We start from the raw sequence: 17292 nt of genomic DNA, 5'->3' as shown, positions 1-17292 counted from the left end.
TATTTTCCTGCAGTGAGTATATACAAAATGTCATTGGTTAAATGTGCAGTAGATGTCACTAAGAGCACCCTTCTGGACGCTTTTATTACCCAGATGGTTTGCTACTCTAAGACAGCTGAATGTATTGCTATACAAAAATAGATAGACTGGAGGCTGCATATAATGGCTCTGATGTCTAATGGATATAAAGGGGTTCACATAAAGTGGTTTTACAGTAAAACTTAAATTAATAACCTTGGCATTTATTTGCTTCAATCGGTAATCACAACCAGCGCTTATTAGAAACATGATTCTATTTGAGCCGTGCGTCTATTTCCTTAATGCAGACAGCTTTTGCACAATAAAATGTTGAAAAGACTACCACACTGTTTATTGTGACCAATATTAACAGTATAAAATGTATAATACAAAATATATCTCAGATCAGACTTGCTGCCTATCATACACCCCGGGTTTCACACTTCAGCACCATGGAGAGTGTGTGCCGATAAACAATTCATTTAGACCCTGTGTTTATTCATTTAGACCCTGTGTTTGTTCATTTAGACCCTGTGTTTGTTCATTTAGACCCTGTGTTTATTCATTTAGACCCTGTGTTTATTCATTTAGACCCTGTGTTTATTTGAAACAAGCATTTACTTGCTGAAATGTGTGTCGATCCCTGGCTATTGAACTGGACAGGCAGCTATTTGAGACTGCGTTTAATTGAAGTTATACAGTATTGATGCAAAGCAGGGCTCTCAAACCCTGCTCTAAGAAAGCTACCCTCTTATAGGTTTTCACCCCCCCCCCCCCCCCAAAAAAGAGCTGGTGTTGCATTAATATAGTGTTGTGTTGTATTTAATATAGTGTTGTATTTAATATAGTGTTGTATTTAATATAGTGTTGTATTTAATATAGTGTTGTATTTAATATAGGCTATCTCAATAAACAATAATAAAAGCGTGACATTTTTCACTTGAGAAAAAAGGGGCACTGGAGAGAAAAGGTTGGGAACGCCTGCTCCCGGTGGTACCAGACCAGGTGACTTTCTGTAGGAAACTCTATTTAACAGTTTTTCCCTCACATCCTAAGTGTTCCCCGATGGTAGAATCTTATTCCTCCTTTGGCTGGCAGCCTCTAGATTGAGCGGCAATATGTTTGCTCAAAGGAATGTGATGTTGACATGGTTTGAGGTGTCCCTGCACTTGTTGAGGTCTCAACTAAATCTTGGGTTGGAAAAAAGGAAGCGCACAGGCTATGCTGGAACTGTCATAAATAGAAGGCTTTGAAATATTTTAATGTAGCAAGTGTGTTGGTATGTAACCAGTAGGCTACTGTAGTTAGGATAGGTTATAAACAACCATGGAAAAGGATACAAGTCAAAGTTGAAATATTAGAGGTTTCAGGATTGGTGGATAGATTGAAACAAGAAACAACATTTTCATCATGCAAGCCTAATTGTTACTTTGTCGTACAGTCAACTTGTGGTTTATTTTCATGTTTATTTGAATATTGAAAATGGTTTGGGATTTCAAACTATTAGTGTTACTTTTACTGCATAACAATGTAGGTCATGTTAAACTTGGCCGTATGGTGGGTCTGTCACATGGAGTCAGGAAATCTGAGTTCAAAACTGACTCTATAAAGATACGTTAAGATTTTGATTTAATATCTGAGGAAATTCAACACGGCTTGTTATACATATGTATGATATTCTAGGATTTCCTAGTCGAGGCCTTTCGAAGAAGAGCATGTTACAGTACATTGTCATATGATACATCACATGCCACTTAGACTATGATCATCCTATCACAAATGTCATGATATGCCATAAATCACATTTGACCTGAGTAAGCCCAACTAAAACCTGCTCAAAATAGAATATTCAGTCATTTCTCTCTGGAAGTTCTTAATTAAAATATAAACAATTGTAGATGTTTAATTCAGTTAAATTCCAAGGCCATCATTAAAAGTAAAGCATTATTACGATGTCAAAATACTACCCATTATGTAGTTTTAGGATTTGGTTTACCCCATATTTCAATCCCGTCATTCTGACACTACTAAAACAACCACACATGGGTCCCAACACCACTTAACAGAGTTGATAAAAATAGTAATCCCATTACCAGGTGGTTGGTGTCTTCTAAATAAAGTGTTAATCTTGGGAACATTGATGGTGCATAGTGTGAATTAGCAGTTTTTCAAAGCTACCCCTCTCTTGGCGCTCAGGCAGTTGAAAATGAGCCACTTGGCCAGTGACTGACAGGACACTTAGTGCCAGCCTCCACACCACAGCAGGGGTCGGTATTTATGGGACCATGTGGCTCACAGTGCACCTTAATGTTAACGCAGCCACCTGCTTATGTGACCAGGGCTGGAATACTGTTCTTAATGCCCGGAGTGCAGTGTTTAATGACCTAGCCATTATTGAAATAACTTAAGGTGGGTCATGGTCAGGTTCAAAAAGCCTGGAAAGGGCAAAACTTCAGGGGTTCTGGATCAAAAAGGGGCTTAGGTGGTGGAAGTGGCAGGGAGGCGTGGTAATGGGCACGGTCGGCCCGTCAGCGCGGCTGAATTTTAGGGCACATTTTAGAGGGCTGCTTCATGAGAGAAAATGTTGCATTTTTAAGCCAATTTACTGCGAATCTAAACATTTCTCCATGTAGTTGAGATCCATTTGTGCAGTTTTAAAGCTATTTTCCTCCAATTCTTCATATTTGCCATGGAACTGAGAGAAAATGTTGCACTTTTAAAATGAATTTCCTGCAATTCTAAGTATTTTGCCATGGGCAATTCTGTGTTATTTAGCTCAAACATAACAACAAAACCAATCGTGCTAAATTCATTGTAATTGTAATTTTCAATTCTCCCTGGCTGTATAGCTTTTATTTTACTTATTGCTATTCCCAATATTCCCCAAAAATATTTAGGTCCATTATCTTTTCTATATACTTTACATCTGGTTTTAAGTCGTTTAAGTTTACACTGAAATAATTTTTCCATCCTGAAAATGTATTTAAAAAATATAATAATAAAAATATAAAATAAAAAAATATTTATACATATATATATATATTGCACTGTTTGGATTAAAAGCTCCCGCATACTAGATTCAGCTTGCTCCTAGCAGAACTCGGCTAGGAAAATCAAAAAAAGAAAGATAAATCAAGAAATCTGTAATTGTAAAATTTTTGCTGAGGAGGTCTTAGTCGTGAAATTTTACATCTAACCCGCTGACCACACTGCCCGCGTCGCATGTGCAAGCGTTGCAAAAATAAATGTATACATACTTTATTCAATCATTGCACCCACTCTGCTCATGTGTGTCAACGAGCGTTTGCGTAGCCACACGCTAAAATAGAACTTTGGTTCTAGTTGTAACGCTTGACGATCTGCAAGTCCAGCCTCTCCCATCTCTTCCCTGTTTTTTAGGAGCATATACCCACGTGGGTGATTAACTGAGGTCCAGACTCCAGTCCAGTTGGTGGTGGTAATGCACCTTAAAGTTGGTTGCCAACCGCCATATGAAGTCCAACAAAGAAGAAGAAGCCTGAAGGAGGAAAGATTACTGGAAACGAACTCGTTTTACCCTTTTATCGGTGGATTCGTTGTCGGAGTAGAGGACCTTGTGCATTTCAAATAAAATAACAACCCATTTTGTATATCCCAGGACAACAGCAAGCACCAGTGTTGCATTTTTCCAACACCAGTCTATGACGACTTATGTTATAAAGGATGCATAAGCCTTGAGGCTGTATACTGTAGACATTCAGCACGATTGAGTCAGGGGGTTCAGGGATGTAAAGTTAATCATGTTTTACCAATTGACAATCAAATGTTTGCCAATAGCAGCAAGTAATACTGCTCACTCAAATAGCTAAATGGATCAATTTATCCTGTATTGGATTGTAATTACCTTGTATGCTCTCGTATTAATATTCGTACGCATTAGAATACCCACTAATTATATAATGCGGTCAACTATGTAAACTAGAGGTATGATCATACTCTTAAAATAAATTGAGTGTGACTCCTCTCCTTGTGACTGCAAAATCTCATGTCATGACAATTAAACCCTGCAGTGCAATTCATTACTATGAATGAATTATTAACTTTAATGTCTTTAATTAACATTCATCAACATTTTTCTCTTCGTGAGCATTTATACAACTTAGGAAGCTATGAAATATATATTTAAAAACATCTTATACTGTCTGAGATTTTAATATTCAACAGCAATTACACAAAAAAATATATAAATTAACGTAATACTTGCACGTTTTATTCTACAGGGCTCTTTAAGTAATGTAAAATAGAATGCAATATGAATGAGCAGACTTTCAGAGTAGGACAACTTCTTTGATATGCCATAATACATTACAGGTCCTATTGAAGGGCAGAAAATGACTTAAGTCCCTCTTCAGCCACAGCACAGGGAGCTGTTGTGATAAGGACTATGGCCAAGTCACCACAATTAACACCTCCGTTTAAGCCTTGCTGCTAAGGATGAGATGGACGATGGACTTACCTCTCAGCACACTCAGTTGTGATCCTCTCCAGCCGTGCTTCTTCCCAGTCTGATATTCGAGTGCAGCCTCACAGGTCTACAAGCTAATAAATCCTTTTAGGAATGCCAGTGATTCTGCAACAAGCCTCCTCGTTCTCAGAGTGCCTGCCAAGCAAGGGATTGCCTATTTGTTTTTGGCTGAAATGGCAACCCCTGCGAGGGGAGGGGATATTCACCCCAGCTTAATTATTTATGACAGCTAACTTGTGGTCCTCTGTAGCTCAGTTGGTAGAGCATGGCTCTTGCAACACCAGGATAGTGGGTTTGAATTCCGGGACCACCTGTATGTAAGATGTATGACTGGAAGTCGCTTTGGATAAAAGCATCTGCAAAATGGCATTTATTATTATTATGATGATGATTATTATTATTATAATAAATGTACTGTTTGCAGATGCTGGTTATTTAATGTTCCCTTAAAGTGTAGTTTCTTCAGGAAATGATGCATCAGACTGAAACTAGTGAGTGTATTTTCTCGTCTCTTAGCTGATCTGTCTCGGTTGACGTTGTGGATGGTGCCAATGCAAACATGGGAGTATTGATAAAAAGGTTGGTAAGGAAACAGTTGGGGCTACTTTTGTCTGCAAAGAGATCATGCTTATGTTTCTTAAAATGAATCATTTTGTATCATGTCTTGGAGTGAAAGGAATGGTCTCTGTGACAGACCAAACACAGCGTTGACTTGATGATGTACTAATAAATCTGGTTTGGATAAAATGGTGTACGCTATTGCAATTACTGTAGATGCAAGCCAATCAAGATGCATGCTCCTCTTCTTTGATTTGGCACTACTATGCGAGAAGTGGATCTTAGCAATTGTGCCTATAACAAGTTGTGAGAGTCAGCTCTTTGCCTCTGTGGTGCCCTAATGGAGTATTCCAGTTTCAGCTGTTCTGCCTGCGGTTATGGAACCGCCACCTGTCCCAGACCTGTTGTTTTTCAACTCTTGATGATCGGCTATGAAAAGCCAACTGAAAATTATTCATGATTATTATTTGACCATGCTTGTCACTTATGAACATTTTTGAACATCTTGGCATAGTTCTGTTATAATCTCCACCCGGCACAGCCAGAAGAGGACTGGCCACCCCTCATAGCCTGGTTCCTCTCTAGGTTTCTTCCTAGGTTTTGGCCTTTCTAGGGAGTTTTTCCTAGCCACCGTGCTTCTACACCTGCATTACTAGCTGTTTGGGGTTTTAGGCTGGGTGTCTGTACAGCACTTCGAGATATTAGCTGATGTACGAAGGGCTATATAAAATAAAATTGATAAAATTGATTGAGTACAGTTTGTGAGGTGATTGTCTGCAGGTGCCAGAGAGGTTAATGTAGTAAAACTCAAGGTTGCCAGTGAGTTGGAATTTAATTTGGGATTTAACAACCACATTACAACCTATTGTGCTATTTATTGACACGTGAGTGTGGATGGTCTCCAGTAAAGAGGAAAGTTCAATGGACGTGCTAATCATAATTCTAATCTTATAAAATGGGCACATTGTCAGGAGAGGACCTGGCTTAACATGTTGTTAGCAGAGGAGTCATGTCTTTTCTGGGCTTGTTTTATGAGGTAGTAATCTAGCCAAAGGTTACCCTAAAGCCTGTGTATGTTGCATCATGTTCACCTTAAGATCTGGGATGATAACAGGTCTACAGTGCTGCAAAAGGTCATAGGCTAGACTGAAGAAGTCAGGTGAAATAGAGGAGCCATCATTGGAAAATATAGACCGACTGAATTAGAGCCTCTACAGACTCAAGAAAACGACCTTAAAAACCTTTTAAAGGACCGGCCCCTTTTTTTCAATTTTCGCCTAAAATGACATACCTAAATCTAACTGCCTGTAGCTCTGGCCCTGAAGCAAGGATATGCACATTCTTGGTACCATTTGAAAGGAAACACTTTGAAGTGTGTGGAAATGTGAAAGGAATGTAGGAGAATATAACACATTAGATCTGGTAAAAGATAATACAAAAGAAAAAACCAACTGTTTTTAAAAACATTTTTGTGTACTATCATCTTTGAAATGCAAGAGAAAGGCCATAATGTATTATTCCAATTTAGATGTTGGCCACTAGGTGGCAGCAGTGTATGTGCAACGTTTTAGACTGATCCAATGAACCAGTGCATTTCTATTAAAAATGTTGTATCAAGACTGCCCAAATGTGCCTAATTTGTTTATTAATAACTTTTCATGTTCTAAACTGTGCATTCTCCTCAAACAATAGGATGGTATTATTTCACTGTAATAGCTACTGTAAATTGGACAGTGCAGTAAGATTAACAAGAATTTAAGCTTTCTGCCAATATGAGATATGTCTATGTCCTGTGAAATGTTCTTGTTACTTTCAACCTCATGCTAATCACATTAGCCTACGTTAGCTCAAGGGACCCACCAATCCTGGAGAAATTAAAGGATGAATTTACTTTTTGTACAACCTCATCTGTATATCGTATGCAAAAGGCATGTTATAGAACTGTCCAGACATTTTTATTCGATTTGACTTTTTTTACATTTTATTTTCAAACCCTTTTTCATCATATCCAATTGGTAATTACAGTCTTGTCCCATTGTGCAACTCACGTACCGACTCAGGAGAGGCAAAGGTCGAGGGGCGCCCAGCCGCCCAGCCGCAGTGCTTCTTGACACAACGCACGCTTAACCCGGAAGCCAGCCGCACCAATGTGTCGAAAGAAACACCATACACCGGGCGACTTTGTCAGGGTGCATGCGCCCGGTCCACTACAGGAGTCGCTAGAGCGTGATGGGAATAGGACATCCCGGTTGGCCAAACCCTCCCCTAACCTGGACGACGCTGGGCCAATTGTGCATCGCCTCATAGGTCTCCTGGTCGCGGCCGGCTGCCCAACCATGATCTGTAGTAAAGCAGCTAGCACTGCGATGCAGTGCCTTAGACCACTGCGCCACTCGGGAGGCCTGATTTGACTTGTTTTCGTGAAACGTACCTCAACCACCGATTTTTACTTCCTGATCCTCGTTCTGCAGTATGGATGCCAAAATCAAACATTTACAAAAGCTCCCAAAAACACCCTTTTCGAAATGGATACGCCCTCAGTATAGTGATATAGGTCTTTTGATGTTGTACACATGAAATTGTGTCATTCAGAACTTTATCCACAACATGATATACAATTGTTTTAGTGCAGGTTGGGGGTATACTGACAAACCCGGCCTGCACAGCTGTATAGGCAAAATGGCTTTATTTCTTAATACATATCTTTGTAGATGACACAACATGGATTGCAAGCAACTTTCAACATCTGAAATGTGCTGGACACAATCACAATCATGCAATCAAAAACTGTTTGGAACTTACAGTAGAATGAAGGAACTGGTTGGAACTTACAGTAGAATGAAGGAACTGGTTGGAACTTACAGTAGAATGAAGGAACTGGTTGGAACTTATAGTAGAATGAAGGAACTGGTTGGAACTTACAGTAGAATGAAGGAACTGGTTGGAACTTACAGTAGAATGAAGGAACTGGTTGGAACTTAGAATGCAGGAACTGGTTGGAACTTAGAATGCAGGAACTGGTTGGAACTTACAGTAGAATGAAGGAACTGGTTGGAACTTAGAATGCAGGAACTGGTTGGAACTTACAGTAGAATGAAGGAACTGGTTGGAACTTAGAATGCAGGAACTGGTTGGAACTTAGAATGCAGGAACTGGTTGGAACTTACAGTAGAATGCAGGAACTGGTTGGAACTTACAGTAGAATGAAGGAACTGGTTGGAACTTAGAATGCAGGAACTGGTTGGAACTTAGAATGCAGGAACTGGTTGGAACTTACAGTAGAATGAAGGAACTGGTTGGAACTTACAGTAGAATGAAGGAAGTGGTTGGAACTTACAGTAGAATGAAGGAACTGGTTGGAACTTACAGTAGAATGAAGGAACTGGTTGGAACTTAGAATGCAGGAACTGTTTGGAACTTACAGTAGAATGAAGGAACTGGTTGGAACTTTGAATGCAGGAACTGGTTGGAACTTTGAATGCAGGAACTGGTTGGAACTTACAGTAGAATGAAGGAACTGGTTGGAACTTAGAATGCAGGAACTGGTTGGAACTTACAGTAGAATGAAGGAACTGGTTGGAACTTACAGTAGAATGAAGGAACTGGTTGGAACTTACAGTAGAATGAAGGAACTGGTTGGAACTTACAGTAGAATGAAGGAACTGGTTGGAACGTACAGTAGAATGAAGGAACTGGTTGGAACTTACAGTAGAATGAAGGAACTGGTTGGAACTTAGAATGCAGCAACTGGTTGGAACTTACAGTAGAATGAAGGAACTGGTTGGAACTTAGAAAGCAGGACTGTTAGTCCAATTCAGGAGGCGTGCACACCATCCACCATACTCGTTAATGTTCAGTCCCTGGACAATAAAGTAAACAACCTCAGGGTGAGGATCTCCTTCCAGACATCAGGGACTCTTACATACTCTGTTTCACAGAATCATAGCTCTCTCCAGATATACTGTCCCCATCCATACAGCCGGGTTCTCAGTACATCGCACAGGCAGGATTTAAAAATATATATTTAACTAGTCAAGGCAGTTAAGAACAAATTCTTATTTTCAATGATGGCCTAGGAGCAGTGGGTTAACTGCCTTGTTCAGGGGCAGAACAACAGATTTTTACCTTGTCTGCTCAGGGATTTGATCTTGCAACCTTTCGGTTACTAGTCCAACACTCTAAACACTAGGCTACCTGCTGCCCCAAATAAAGATCTCTCCGGAAGAAGAAAGGTGGAGGTGTATGTTTCAAGATTAACTACTCATGGTGTGATTGTGATAACGTACAGGAACTCAAGTCCTTTTGCTCACCCGACCTAGAATGTCTCGCAATCAAATGCCGACCGTATTACCTCTAAAGAGAGCTCTCTTCGGTTATAGTTACATCCGTGTATATCCCCCCTCAAGCCGATACTACGGCGGCCCTCAAGGAACTACACTGGACTTTGTGCAAACTGGAAACCACATATCCTGAGGTCGTATTTATTGTAGCTGGGGACTTTAACAAATCAAATTTGAGGAAAATGCTACCGAAGTTCTATCAACGCATTACCTGCAGTACCTGCTGCTCTCGCTTCAAAAACTCTCGACCACTGTTACTCTCTCTTCAAAAACTCTCGACCACTGTTACTCTCCCTTCCGGGATGACTACAAGGTCCTCCCCTCCGTTCAGCAAATCATATCACGACTCCATTCTGCTTCCTATAGGCATAAACTCAAACAGGAAGTATCCATGCTAAGTCTCTTCAATGCTAGTCTGACCAATCAGAATCCATGCTTCAAGATTGTTTTGATCACGCGGACTGGAATACGTTCCGGGTTGCCTTTAAAAATAACATTGACGTATTCACTGACAAGGTGACTGAATTCATCAGGAACTATAGAGGGGATGTTTTTCCCACTGAGACTATTAAAACCTAACCAAACCAAAAACCGTAGAAAAATGGCAGCATTTGCACAAAATTGAAAGCGTGAACCACCGCATTTAACCAAGGCAAGGTGACTGGGAATATGGTTGAATACAAACAGTGCAGTTATGCCCTCTGTAAGGCAATCAAACAGGCAAAATGTCAGTACAGAGACAGTGGAGTCGCAATTCAACGGCTCAGGCACAAGATGTAAAGTTGAAGTCGGAAGTTTACATACACTTAGTTTGGAGTCACCAAAACTCATTTTTCAACCACTACACATATTTCTTGTTAACAACCTATAGTTTTAGCAAGTCGTTTAGGACATCTACTTTGTGCATGACACAAGTAATTTTTCCAACAATTGTTTACAGACCAGATTATTTCACTTACAATTCACTGTATCATCAATGTCCAGTGCGGTCAAAAGTTTACTATACACTAAGTATGAGAGTGCTGCTTTAAAAAACTTGGACAATTCCAGAAAATTATGTCATGGTTTTAGAAGCTTCTGATAGGCTAATTTACATAATTTACATACATAAATACACCTGTGGATGTATTTCAAGGCCTACCTTCAAACTCAGTGCCTCTTTGCTTGACATCATGGGAAAGTCAAAAGAAATCAGCCAAGACCTCAGAAAAAAAATTGTAGACCTCCATAAATCTGGTTCATCCTTGGGAGCAATTTCCAAATGCCTGAAGGTAACACGTTCATCTGTACAAACAATAGTACGCAAGTATAAACACCATGGGACCAGGCAGACGTCATACCGCTTAGGAAGGAGACATGTTCTGTCTCCTAGAGATGAATGTGCGTTGGTGCAAAAAGTGCAAATCAATCCCAGAACAACCGCAAAGGACCTTGTGAAGATACTGGAGGAAACAGGTACAAAAGTATCTATATCCACAGTAAAATATATATATATCCTATATTGACATAACCTGAAAGGCCGCTCAGCAAGGAAGAAGCCACTGCTCAAAAACCGCCATAAAAAAGACAGACTACGGTTTGCAACTGCACATGGAGCCAAATATCGTACTTTTTGTAGAAATGTCCTCTGGTCTGATGAAACAAAAATAGAACTGTTTGGCCATAATGACCATCGTTATGTTTGGAGGAAAAAGAGGGAGACTTGCAAGCCGAAGAACACCATCCCAACCGTGAAGCACGTGGGTGGCAGCATCATGTTGTGGGGGTGATTTGCTGCAGGAGGGGCTGGTGCACTTCACCAAATAGATGGCATCATGAGGCAGGAAAATTATGTGGATATATTGAAGCAACATCTCAAGACATCAGTCAGGATCTTAAAGCTTGGTCACAAATGGGTCTTCCAAATGGACAATGACCCAAAGCATACTTCCAAAGTTGTGGCAAAATGGCTTAAGGACAACAAAGTCAAGGTATTGGAGTGGCAATCACAAAGACCTTACCTCAATCCTATAGAAAATTTGTGGGCAGAACTGAAAAAGCATTTGCGAGCAAGGAGGCCTACAAACCTGACTCAGTTACACCAGCTCTGTCACGAGGAATGGGCCAAAATTCACCCAACTTATTGTGGGAAGCTTGTGGAAGGCTACCCGAAACGTTTGACCCAAGTTAAACATACTAATTGAGTGTATGTAAACTTCTGACCCACTGGGAATGTGATGAAAGAAATAACAGCTGAAAAACGTTTTTCTCTCTACTATTATTCTGACATTTCACATTCTTAAAATAAAGTGGTGATCCTAACTGACCCGAGACAGGAAATGTGTACTAGGATTAAATGTCAGGAATTGTGAGAAACTGAGTTTAAATGTATTTGTCTAAGCTGTATGTAAACTTCCGACTTCAACTGTATGTGGCAGGGACTCCAGACAATCACGGATTACAAACCAGCCACACCGTGGACAAGCTTAACACTTTTGCCCCCTTTGAGGATAACCACCGACGTGGCCTGCTCTCAAGGACTGTGGGCTCTCGTTCTCGATGGCCGACATGAGTAAGACATTTAAGCGTGTTAACCTTCGCAAGGCTGCCCATCCCAGACTACATCCCCAGCCGCGTCCTCAGAACATACGCAGACTAGGTATCTGGTGTGTTTCGGACATATTAAATCTTTCCCTATCCCAGTCTGCTGTCCCCACTTGATTCAAGATGTCCACCATTGTTCCTGTACCCAAGAAGGTAACTGAACTAAATGACTATCACCCCGTAGCAATCCCTTCTGTTATCATGAAGTGCTTTGAGAGGCTAGTTAAGGATCATATCCCCTCCACCGTACCTGACACCCTAGACCCACTTCAATTTGCATACTGCCCCAATAGATCTACAGACGCTGCAATCGCCATCGCACTGTACAATGGTATCTGGACAAGAGGAATACCTATGTAAGAATGCTGTTCATTGACTACAGCTCAGCCTTCAACACTATTAACTTATGGGCAGGTGGGACGGTAGCATCCCACTTGGCCAACATTCGGTCAAATTGCAGAGTGCGAAATTCAAACGACAGAATTATAAATATTTAACTTTCATAAAATCACAAGTGTAATACATCAAGATAAAGCTTAACTTCTTGTTAATCCAGCAGCTGTGTCAGATTTCAAAAAGGCTATACGGCGAAAGCACACCATGCGATAATCTGAGGACAGCGCCCTGCATACAAAAGCATGAAAAACATTTTTCAACCAGCCAGGTGCGCCACGAAAGTCAGAAATAGCGATATAATAAATGCCTTACCTTTGATGATATTCTTCTGTTGGCACTCCAAAGATACATCACAAATGGTTCTATTGTTCGATAATGTCCTTCTTTATATCCATAAAAACTCAGTTTAGCTGGCGCGCTTCCGTCAATAATCCACCCAGTTTCCCTCCATCAAAATGCATTCAAAATGAATCCCAAACCTTACTAAAAAACTTTTCCAAACAAATCAACGTTTATAATCAAACCTTAGGTACCCTAATACGTAAATAAACAATACAATTTAAGAAGGAGAATCGTTATTGTGTTTACCGGAGAAAAATACCAAAGAACTCTCTTCCACGTGCTTGGAAACACTACAGCCAAAATGAGAGCCACCTAGAAAACAAACATTTCTGGCTAATTTTTTACAAAAACCAGCATGAAACTCTTTCTAAAGACTGTTGACATCTAGTGGAAGCCCTAGGAACTGCAATCTGGGAGGATTTCGCCTTATAATAAAAGTGACAGCCATTGAAAACAGTGGTAGGCTGAACCTTTTTGGGGGGGATGGTTTGTCCTCGGGGTTTTGCCTGCCATATCAGTTCTGTTATACTCACAGACATAATTTTAACAGTTTTAGAAACTTTAGAGTGTTTTCTATCCAAATCTACCAATTATATGTGAGTAACAGGCAGTTTACTTTGGGCACGCTTTTCATCTGGATGTGAAAATACTGCCCCCTACTCAAGAGAGGTTAAGTAATACCCTCCAAGCTCATTATCAAGCTCAGAGCCCTGGGTCTGAACCCCTCCCTGTGTAACTGGGTCCTGGACTTCCTGACAGGCCTCCCCCAGGTGGTGAAGGTAGGAAACAATACCACTTCGCTGATCATCAACACAGGGGCCCACAAGGGTGTGTGCTCAGCCCCCTCCTGTACTCCCTGTTCACCCATGACTGCGTTGCAATGCACGCCTCCAACTCAATCATCAAGTTTGCAGATGACACAACAGTATTAAGCCTCATTACCAACAATGACTAGACGGCCTACAGGGAGGAGGTGAGGACCCTGGTGGAGTGGTGCCAGGAAAATAACCTCTCCCTCAACGTCAACAAAACAAAAGAGCTGATCCTGGACTTCTGGAAACAGCACAGGGAGCACACCCCTATCCACATCGATGGGACCACAATGGAGAAAGGGAAAAGCTACAAGTTCCTCTGCGTACACATCACTGACAATCTGAAATGGTCCAACCACACAGACAGTATGGTAAAGAAGGTGCAATAGCGCCTCTTCAACCTCAGGAGGCTGAAGAAATTCTATTCGACCCCTAAGACCCTCACAAACTGTTACAGATGCATTGAGAGCATCCTGTCGGGCTGTATCACTGCCTGGTATGACAACTGCACCACACGTAACCACAGGGCTCTCCAGAGGGTGGTGCGGTCTGCCCAACGAATTACTGGCAGAAACACTGCCTGGCCTCCAGGACACCTACAGCCCCCGATATCACAGGAAGGCCAAAAAGATAATCAAGGACATCAACCACCTGTCATGCCCTGACCTTAGAGATCCTTTTTATGTCTCTATTTTGGTTTGGTCAGGGCGTGAGTTGGGGTGGGCATTCTATGTTTTGTGTTTCTATGATTTTCTATTTCTATGTTTTGGCAAGGTATGGTTCTCTATCAGGGACAGCTGTCTATCGTTGTCTCTGATTTGGAACCATACTTAGGTATCCTTTTTTCCCACCTGTCTTTGTGGGAAGTTGACTTTGTTTAGCGCACTTTGCCTTTTGAGCTTCACGGTTTGTTTTTTGTAGTGTTTATTGTTTTGTTTGGCGTCTTTTCCAAATAAAGAGAAAATGTACGCTCACCACGCTGCACCTTGGTCCTCTCCTTTCAACAGCCGTGACAGAACTTCCCACCACCAAAGGACCAAGCAGCGTGGTAGAGAGGACTCCTGGACATGGGAAGAGATCCTGTATGGTAAGGGACCCTGGAGGCAGGCTGGGGAGTATCGCCGTCCAAGGGAGGAACTGGAGGCAGCTAAGGCGGAGCGGCAGCGTTATGAGGTAACATGGCTGGCAAGGAAGCCCGAGAGGCAGCCCCCAAAAATGTTTGGGGTGGGGCACACGGGGAGTGTGGCTGAGTCAGGTTGGAGACCTGAGCCAACTCCCCGTGCTTACCGTGGCGAGCATGTGACTGGTCAGGCCCCGTGCTATGGGGTGATGCGCACTGTGTCTCGGTTGAGCATTCACAGGCCGGTGTGCTCGGTGCCAGCGTCCCGCATTTGCCGGGTGGAAGTGGGCATCCAGCCAGAACGGGTTGTGCCAGCTCTGCACTCGAGACCGCCAGTGCGCCTCCACGGCCCAGTGTATCCGGTGCCTCGGCCACGGATGAAGCCTCCTGTATGTCTCCCCAGCCTGGTGAGTCCTGTGCCTGCTCCCAGAGCCAGGCCTCCTGTGTGTCTCCCCAGCCTGGTGAGTCCTGTGCCTGCTCCCAGAGCCAGGCCTCCTGTGTGTCTCTCCACTCCAGAGACGGCTTCCAGCCCGGAGCCTCCAGAGACGGTCTCCAGCCCGGAGCTTCCAGAGACGGTCTCCAGCCCGGAGCTTCCAGAGACGGTCTCCAGCCCGGAGCCTCCAAAGATGGGTCTCCAGCCCGGAGCCTCCAGAGACGGTCTCCAGCTCGGGACCTCCAGCGACGGTCTCCAGCCCGGAGCCTCCAGAGACGGTCTCCAGCCCGGAGCCTCCAGCGACGTTCTCCAGTCCGGAGCCTCCAGCGATGGTCTCCAGCCCGGGGCCTCCAGCGACGGTCTCCAGCCCGGAGCCTCCAGAGACGGTCTCCAGCCCGGAGCCTCCAGCGACGTTCTCCAGTCCGGAGCCTCCAGCGATGGTCTCCAGCCCGGGGCCTCCAGCGACGGTCTCCAGCCCGGAGCCTCCAGAGACGGTCTCCAGCCCGGACCCTCCAGCGACGTTCTCCAGTCCGGAGCCTCCAGCGACGTTCTCCAGTCCGGAGCCTCCAGCGACGGCCTCCAGTCTGGAGTCTTCAGCGAGGGTGCCCAGTCCGGGGCCCGCAACGAGAGTGCCCAGTCCGGGGCCCGCAACGAGGGTGCCCAGTCCAGGGCCCGCAACGAGGGTGCCCAGTACGTGGCCCGCAACGAGGGTCCCCAGTCCGGGGCCCGCAACGAGGGTTCCCAGTCCGGGGCCCGCAACGAGGGTCCCCAGTCCGGGGTCTGCGGCGAGGGTCCCGGCACCAGAGGTGCCACCAAAGTGGGGTGAGCCAGCGGTGGAGCGGGGTCTGCGCCCCGTACCTGAGCCGCCGCCGCGGATAGATGCCCACCCAGACCCTCCCCTATAGGTTTAGGTTTTATGTAATACATGTATCACTAGCCACTTTAAACTATGCCACTTTATGTTTATATACCCTACATTACTCATCTCATATGTATAGACTGTACTCTATACCATCTACTGCATCTTGCCTATGCCGTTCTGTCCCATCACTCATTCATATATCTGTATGTACATATTCTTTATCCCTTTACACTTGTGTGTATAAGGTAGTAGTTGTGGAATTGTTAGGTTAGATTACTTGTTGGTTATTACTGCATTGTCGGAACTAGAAGCACAAGCATTTCGCTACACTCGCATTAACATCTGCTAACCATGTGTATGTGACAAATAAAATTAGATTTGATTTGATTAGATTTTTGCTGCCGGAGTCCGCACCTTTGTGGGGGGATACTGTCACGCCCTGACCTTAGAGATCCATTTTATGTCTCTATTTTGGTTTGGTTAGGGCGTGAGTTGGGGTGGGCATTCTATGTTTTGTGTTTCTATGATTTTCTATTTCTATGTTTTGGCCAGGTATGGTTCTCAATCAGGGACAGCTGTCTATCGTTTTCTCTGATTTGGAACCATACTAAGGTAGACTTTTTCCCCACCTGTCTTTGTGGGAAGTTGACTTTGTTTAGGGCACTTTGCCTTTTGAGCTTCACGGTTTGTTTTTTGTAGTGTTTATTGTTTTGTTCGGCGTCTTTTCCAAATAAAGAGAAAATGTACGACCACGCTGCACCTTGGTCCTCTTCTTTTCACGGCCGTGACACCACCCAAGCCACGGCCTGTTCACCCCGCTATCATCCAGAAGTAGAGCTCAGAACAGGTGCATCAAAGCTGGGACCGAGAGACTGAAAACCAGCTTCTATCTCAAGGCCATCAGACTTTTAAATAGCCATTCTATCTCAAGGCCATCAGACTTTTAAATAGCCATCACTAGCCCGGCCTCCACCAAGTACCCTGCTCTGAACTTAGTCACTGTCACTAGCCAGCTACAACCCGGTTACTCAACCCTGCACCTTAGAGGCTGCTGCACTATGTACATATACATGGAATCACTGGTCACTTTAATAATGAAACACTGGTCACTTTAATGTTTACATGCTGTTATACTAATTTCATATGTGTATTCTAGTCAATGCCACTCTGACATTGCTTGTCCTAATATTTCAATTTTTTCTTAATTACATTATATTACTTTTAGATTTGTGTGTATTGTTATGAATTGTTAGATACTACCGCACTTTTGGAGCTAGGAACACAAGCATGCTTACCATCTGCTAAATATGTGTATGCGTGATTT

The 17292-nt window shown here is 43.1% G+C and overlaps 1 protein-coding gene across 6 annotated transcripts in view; it reads right to left on the bottom strand.

Annotated features, from left to right (window-relative positions):
* The window catches only part of igfn1.4 (immunoglobulin like and fibronectin type III domain containing 1, tandem duplicate 4), a 32859-nt gene extending 28197 nt beyond the window's left edge, over positions 1-4662 (bottom strand). For all 6 annotated transcript variants that reach the window (XM_071367131.1, XM_071367136.1, XM_071367151.1 and 3 more), the window contains exon 1: positions 4514-4662. The gene's annotated coding sequence lies outside the window, so the exon portion shown is untranslated. The remainder of the gene's footprint in view (positions 1-4513) is intronic.
* Positions 4663-17292: the final 12630 nt, after the last annotated feature.

This window comes from Salvelinus alpinus, chromosome 2, assembly GCF_045679555.1.
Source record: "Salvelinus alpinus chromosome 2, SLU_Salpinus.1, whole genome shotgun sequence".
Taxonomy (NCBI): domain Eukaryota; kingdom Metazoa; phylum Chordata; class Actinopteri; order Salmoniformes; family Salmonidae; genus Salvelinus; species Salvelinus alpinus.
The sequence above is the reverse complement of the archived record's forward strand: the minus strand, read 5'-3'. Positions and strand labels throughout refer to the sequence as shown.